This window comes from Neolamprologus brichardi, chromosome 1 (assembly GCF_056152115.1).
Source record: "Neolamprologus brichardi isolate AB-2024 chromosome 1, ASM5615211v1, whole genome shotgun sequence".
NCBI classification, from domain to species: domain Eukaryota; kingdom Metazoa; phylum Chordata; class Actinopteri; order Cichliformes; family Cichlidae; genus Neolamprologus; species Neolamprologus brichardi.
In genome coordinates this window covers 9,268,386-9,275,495 of record NC_142104.1, presented here as the reverse complement: position 1 = coordinate 9,275,495, position 7,110 = coordinate 9,268,386, and the positions used below count along the sequence as shown (strand labels likewise).

The 7,110-nt window shown below is 36.1% G+C and overlaps 1 long non-coding RNA gene across 1 annotated transcript; it reads left to right on the top strand.

Annotated features, from left to right (window-relative positions):
- The first annotated feature begins 2,549 nt into the window (after positions 1-2,549).
- On the top strand, positions 2,550-6,449 carry LOC102779959 (uncharacterized). The gene is made up of 2 exons (XR_004843506.2): positions 2,550-2,633; positions 6,322-6,449. It is a non-coding gene; the product is annotated as an uncharacterized LOC102779959 (long non-coding RNA).
- Positions 6,450-7,110: the final 661 nt, after the last annotated feature.

The following is a 7,110-nucleotide window of genomic DNA, read 5'->3' as shown; positions in this document are numbered from 1 at the left end:
TGATCAGGCACAACCAATCTATCCTCATCAGTCCTCAGTTTCTAATTGTACACAGATGCTTAAGATGGCAATCATAAAGAATTGTATTTTCAGAGATTTTCATTTTATTTTATTGCTTGGTTAATTTGTAAAAACCATAACAACAACAACAACGAAACACACACAGGAAGAGTACTTATAATCAGGTGCCCTGATTATTAATATTAAATATTTAGTTCACCATGTTTAACACCTTGTTATAAATGATGTCGTTTGTGCTCAGGTGTTTGCTGAAAATAAATTGGTTCATAAATGACTGGGTTAGGTTATGTATGCTAAAACAGAAACTGAGAACATATGGTTGAAGAAATTTGCAGTCTCATTCCATATGCGGTAAACAGCAGTTCTAAGATTTGTGCTTCCATGTTTAATGACTCTGTAAGGTCTTACCTGTACAGTTTGTGATAAATATTGGATTGCAAGACTGAAGCTTTGTTACCTAAAATACTCTGTTTTGCTTTCCTGCTGGTGTGGGAGTGTTATGTTGAACCACTGTATATTAAGATCCAGCCACCTCCTGCGTCAATGCCTCTGACAGCTTTTGTCTATTTATTGTCTCGTAAATTCTCTCTCTCAGTGTGTCACTAATACAAACATTGCTTGAACAACAGGTCAACCCAAATCTCAGCACTGGACACTGCACCAGGAGAAAAATGAATTTGATTAATACATTTATATAATTTTCCTTATTCTTCTCAATAATATTCATCCTCTTCATTTTCCTAACATCTCTCCAGTCCATCTGTCTCGTTGGTTTACATATGAATCTTTGAAGTTGGCGGAATAGACTCAGAGGAAAGGCTATAATTTTCCTTGTTCTTTGGCTGTAGTGTAGTTCTTTGGCTTTGGTGAAGTTCTTTAGTTGTGTTGTATGAGTTGGTTTACCGAGGAGGACTACAATAGAATGTTTCAGTGCGGAAGGCCACTTTTAAGGCAGGCAAGATTACTTTTATACAGTTTAATTTTGATTCGTCTAATGGATGGATAGAAATATATATTGTGCAGTACCGCATATATTCCATTGGTGAGGCCCTTTAGCAGTGAAAGTTGTCACTCTTGTCCATTTTCTGCCATTTTTTTTGTTTTGCTTTTGTTTTTTAACATTTAACATGGATAACACATAAATACATATTTTAATAATAAAGTTAAAAAAAAAGGCTAAATTGCACTTGTTGTTTGTCAGTTTTATTTGAGGGAAGAATAGGGCTCTGAGTCCAGTGTTCAGGGTAACGTGGCTTTTATTACTCAGTGCTGAGCAGAGTGGGCGCTAGATGTTACCTGTCCACTGTGCAGCCCAGCTGTTTACTCAGCTGTAGGGCCTCTGTCTCCAGTGTAAGGGCAAAAGGAGCAGGTCACTAAATATTTCATTTCCCAAGTAAAACATGCTTGCCCTTGTCAGGTGAAAAAAGAGAGAGAGAAACATATCACAGTGATGAATGTGCAATCAGGCTGATTAACTCATTATTAGTTGTCCAAAGGATCCACTGAAGGAAATGAGGGCAAGAATGAAATAGGTTGTTTATATGTCTCGTAGTCAGAGCTATGGATGTGATGTGAGGAAGAGGCCTCCATGAACTTTTACCTCTTCTAGTTAGTGATGGGAAGTTGAATTATGTCTCTCAGTCATGGTGTTTCTTCCCTCTATTAGGGTCTTGCGTTTTCCCGTCATTTTTTTTTTTCATTTAAAGCTACTACTAGCAGTAATACATATGGAATCTAAATTAAAATTAGGAAAAAAATCCCTCGCCGAGGACTCATCTTTCTGTCGGCTTCTGCCATAACTTTATCCTTATCCCTTCTCTTATTTTCTTGGCTCTTTTTTTTTTACCAGCAGATGGTGCTGCAATCTCTTCGCACTGCATCTACACACACTGACGCTCTCCCGATCTTCCACAGACCCGCACCACACTTTTAAAAAGGCAAGGGGGTGGTGTATGGGGGGAGTCCAGCCTAGTTCCTGAGTTTAGGCAAATGTTTGTTGAAATAAGTGGAGATTTCCTGGTTTTCTTTTTGGAGGAAAAAAAAGGAAAGAAACAAAGTTTCTTTATAGGATGAGCTCAGGGTGTTTTGCAATTACCCTTACTTGTGCTTGAGCTCTTTTTTCCCCTTGTTGAGTAGGAACAGACAATGTTTTCCATTCCAGTTTCTTCTTACAGTTGCAGAGTGGGTGCCGATGGGCGCAGTGTTGTGGCTTTTACTGGTGAGCCAAATATCACAGCTAGAATGGATGGTGGAAGGCATTATGGACGTAAGTAAGAGCAGCACTAACGTTTGCCTTTATACGTGGACTGAGAGGGTGGTGAGAGATTTCTTCTAAATAGGTTAATAATTAACCTTCTGAGCATCTGCCAGGCCCGTGATGTTGTTGTTTTTTTTTGTTGTTTTTTTCCATTGAAGAATTTGTCAATATCATAGCTGAATATATTTAAAGTATTTAATTTATTCTTCCTTTTTTTTAATCCTGTGCTTGTTTTAGTTATTTCTATGATTATTATTCAACCACTATTTTTTGTAGAACACCTGTGACTTGTCACACGGACAACATTTGCTTTTCACACCATTAGGAGAGGTGTAGACTGACCAGGAGAAGAGAGGTGTGTATACGCGAGTGTGTGTGTGTGTGTGTGTGCATACGTGTGTGTGCAGTGAGTTTGGGGGGCAGAGGTGGGGGACTGTAAAGTGTAAGCTATTGAAAGGAGGAATGTGAGAGAGCATTATTGCCCGCACTTCATGTGAATGGAAAAGGGGTTAAAGAAATGACAGCGTACAGTGGGTGGTAGGGCCTCAGTGCAGCCTGGGAGGAAATGGAATGAGAAAGTGCAGTCAGGCAAACCACTCATTCACCATGACAAATGGGAGAGGCCTAGGCCAAGGGGATACCTGATACCCCACGGTGGGCTCTGTGCACCTGCCTGGGCTCCATGTGCACCAAAGTGGAAATAAAGCTCAGCCACTTGTAGCAGCACACCTCCACTGTTTACAGAATTAGATAATAATAAAAGTTATACTGAGAATAATATAATTTATATCAACAATTCATGCAAATCAGATATGATTTCAGTTTAAGGCTGTGATTTTTATTATTTATTCTGTATAGTTAGTTACATGAATTACTATTCATGCCGTTGTGAATAATAATAGGAATAATATTATAGACAGCATGTGATGAACTAAAAATACATTTCACAATAAGCCAAATTATCATAAAGTGTTTCATAAAGTCCTTTTTTCAAATTAATTTAAAATATCTTGTGCGTTTGAAATGAACTGTACTAAAATTATTAACAAACAAAACAAATTTACTCATCAAATTAGTTGTACATTTTGATAATAAGACAAAAAATGTCTGAAATACTCTTCACATCATCATCAACAATCTATTTCACAGTGGAAACGTGGTTTATTTCTTCTGTTGTTCTTCTCATGTTTCCATAGTTTCGGACTAGCTGTATTGATACAACATTGAGTACATAAAAACAATAATTATGAAGGAATATGAAGACGTCTAGTCTAGTAGTTTGTTAGGTTAATTTTTACTTCAGAATGTGCAAACTGAAGTTTTCGGTTTAGTTATAGTTACACACTTTTGAATATATTTTTTATATATTTCAGTATATGGGCCCATAAATTGTTAAAAAAAAATATCAGATTGAAATTATGAGCCGAAAAAGTCAAAAATCAACCAAATCCTCATCCAAAAGCATTAATATAGTTTCAAGGAGTTAATGAGTTTTTCAACTGGAATGTCACAAGTTGCATGTCATGAGGTTCTAAATTAGGGCATATATCAAATTTCAGAGGAATATTAAATCTTTGAGACCTGTTCAGAATTAGAGGAATACTGCTATAATCCAATTGTGTATGAGGACAGAGCAAGACAGATACTTATACAGCGCAGAAGCAGTCTTCTGTTTAGAAGTGGTACAGAAAGTGTAGTCTGCCTCAGAGCTGCTGCTTTTCCTAGAGCGTCCAGGAAGGATTACTGACCATTCCCTATGCAGAGAGATGAGCTGTGGTCACTCCAACAGCAGTCAGTCTACAGCGTCAGGGTGCAATGCAGCATGCTATGAAAATACTCAATCTTGTCTCCCACTTCAGTGTTTAGATTGGGCTGTGAAATGACTGCAGGCTGACAGGAGTAGGACTCGGGGAGGAGGATAATAATTTTATTTCTTTCTCTCTTTTTTCTCCAACCAAACATGAATCATTTGATAAGTTTAAAAATATCTCATCTGCCAAAAAAAGAGAAAACATTATAAAATATTTCTTTAAACATTTGGGGCAAAGACTGAACAACTGTTTTCTATTTCAAACTACACTTATCACACACAAACCGTTGCAAATGAACAGTGAAGAACAGCAGAATATTTGTCATGCGTTTTCACTTGTTTTAGTTAATGCGATCACTGGCTAAGCTATGTAAATTGTAAGTGAGCTTAACCATTAACGTACTGTAAAGCATCAGTTTTGTTACTATGGTTACTTGTAGGCAAATAACAGGCTAAAATCTAATGACCACAGATGATGTGGCTCAACGACTGAACTGTTTTCTACTGTATTTTTAACTGAAAGTAACTAAAGTTCTTTTTTAACAATCGCCATAATTGAAATGTTATAACAATATATAAAACAGTAATAACTTAATGAGTTAATGCAGCTCTTGATAGTAACCTTCTCAGTGTGTTTTGGAAATTGTTTGGTCAGCTTCTTGGTCAGTGTTTTAATATGAGTACATTAAGTTATGTCTGTCAGTATTTCCAACAGCCGCAGCACAGAACAGGAAGAGCACAATTCATCAGCTTCAGTAAATATACCTTCCTCGTGTAAGAGGTAGAAGAAAAACATGGTTGTGATTATTTATTTTTCATTTCAGCTTCCTTCCCTTTAACATCAAGGTGCTACCTCAGAATGCTGCGGTGTTTTTTGTTTAAAAAACGAGGCTGTGTGTATTTTTTCTTTATAATTTCAATATATTTTTAAGCGTCTTTGCTAACTTTAAAGCTTTTCTGTGTCCCGGGATTGTTACGACTCTTCCAGCACACTGACTCATCAGTAAATAGTGTTCTACCAGATTTAAGCTTTCTCATCTGTGTGTTAGAGCTCCTTGTGTATGCGTGACTTTCCTTAGATCACTGTCCTCCACAGCCAGACATTCATATGATGTTGGTTTAAGAATACTCTTACAGTGGTTTTCAACGTGTTTGCGATTTTAAAAAATATATACTTTGTTTTCTTTTGGTTATGTATAGCCTCGCTATTTTAGTAATATTTTGTATTTATATGCATTTACCATAAAGCTAGCAGTGAGCATGTTTTTTATTCCTGTGCAAAGCATCTGGGTTAATCTCATATTAGTCAAGAAGGATCATTCTCACAAACAGTCTTAGACTTGTTTCACAGAACTATGCTCTAAATTAAATGCACGGCGTCAGTGGATTAGTGTGTATCGCTTTAGAAATCCAGTAATAAGAAGAAGCTAAAAATTAATTGCTGTTTTGTTTTCTTTCTTTTTGAAAAAATATTAACATGCTTGAAAAAAGCACTGCAAAGCGCGCTGGATTCCTAGATTTCACAGCTTGTACGATTGCATGCAGAACATTTGATTGATGACTGTGGCAGCTTTTACAATTTATCGTCATACAGTTTGTGTGTTATTTAATTTTTAATTTCAAATTTTCACCGGAGAGTTTATGCTATTAAACTTAACATTTCGATTTTACAACCCTCACTCTGTGCTCTAAAAGTTTACCATGGCTCGTCTTGTCTCCTGCTATTTACTTTCTATATATAGAGTGCTGATGTTATTTGGTGTGTCCTGTGGTTCGTATTATTCAGCTAGACATTCCTCCCCCGATCACATACGGCGCATCTTGTAGTTCCACTGTTTTACTTTCATACAGACATGTATTTATTTGAGGAGGAGCAGCGGGTAGCAGGGACATCTGTTGCATTAATGTCCAACAGAATAAACAATATGTTTTGAATTACTGTAAGAATTGACCTTAGAATAAGCCTTATCTTATGTATAAATCATAGTAAGTTCAATATGCTTTGTAAGTAGATTAGTTCATCTGGAGTCCCCCTCCCTCTTCCCCATAGACAGAGTGTCTCAGCAATGAGGGCCTAGAGATGTAATCCAGATTCATAATCCAATGATTCTTACAAGCTGTTTTGTGTTGTTAAATACTGGGTATTTGTGTTGATTTAATATCATTCTAATCTTCTTTAAACTGCCAGTTGCTGTCTGGTTCATCGCCATCTTGTTTATTGCTTGCTCTCTAGACTTGACTGTAGGCTGGAAAGTCAAATCGGATGAGGCCAGTGGACTTCGGGGATGGCGCTGAATAACTGATGTGTTCGCTGATGAGGATTTTGACCATTTTCAAAAATATAAACATTTTCAAATAATATTTATTTTTGTTTCTTTCAGAAAGTCTTGTGTGAACACCTTCTATTTATATTTAGTGACAGTAATTTCTCCAGCCTGAAAGATTTCCTCTTGTTTCTTTCAAACCCTAATGTTTTTAAAAGAGCAGCAACTTCATTTTCATTTCCCCGTCACAACACTGTATTTAAGAATTAGAATTCCTTAGAAAAGCTTAATTAAATAAAAAATATAAATATGTATGGGAAAAATACTTTCTTAATTTTGACATTCACATTATTTTAATTTAACTGGATAATGTAAAAAAATATATAAATTATTATTATCATTTTACTTACATAAAAAATTTTTAAAGCATGAAGGTTAACAGGTGGAACTTTCATGTGTGTTTTGTTTTTGTGGCATTAAACATAATGTGAATATAAAACTTATTACACGGTATAACATAGCTTGTTGACTTCAGTCCAACAGGTGGTTCGGAGAATTTCAAATAATAGGTGCTTACTGTCAGCAGCCTTTTGAAGTAATCGAGTTCTTATAACGCTTAGTCTGATTATAGTCCATGATATTGTTATTTAGTTTTATTGTACATGTAAGTGGATTCTACTCCCACAAGGTTTTCTCAGCGCTCTGACTTGCATGTCCAATATTATTAGTTGCTATGAGTTCAGCCTGCGCAAATCTGT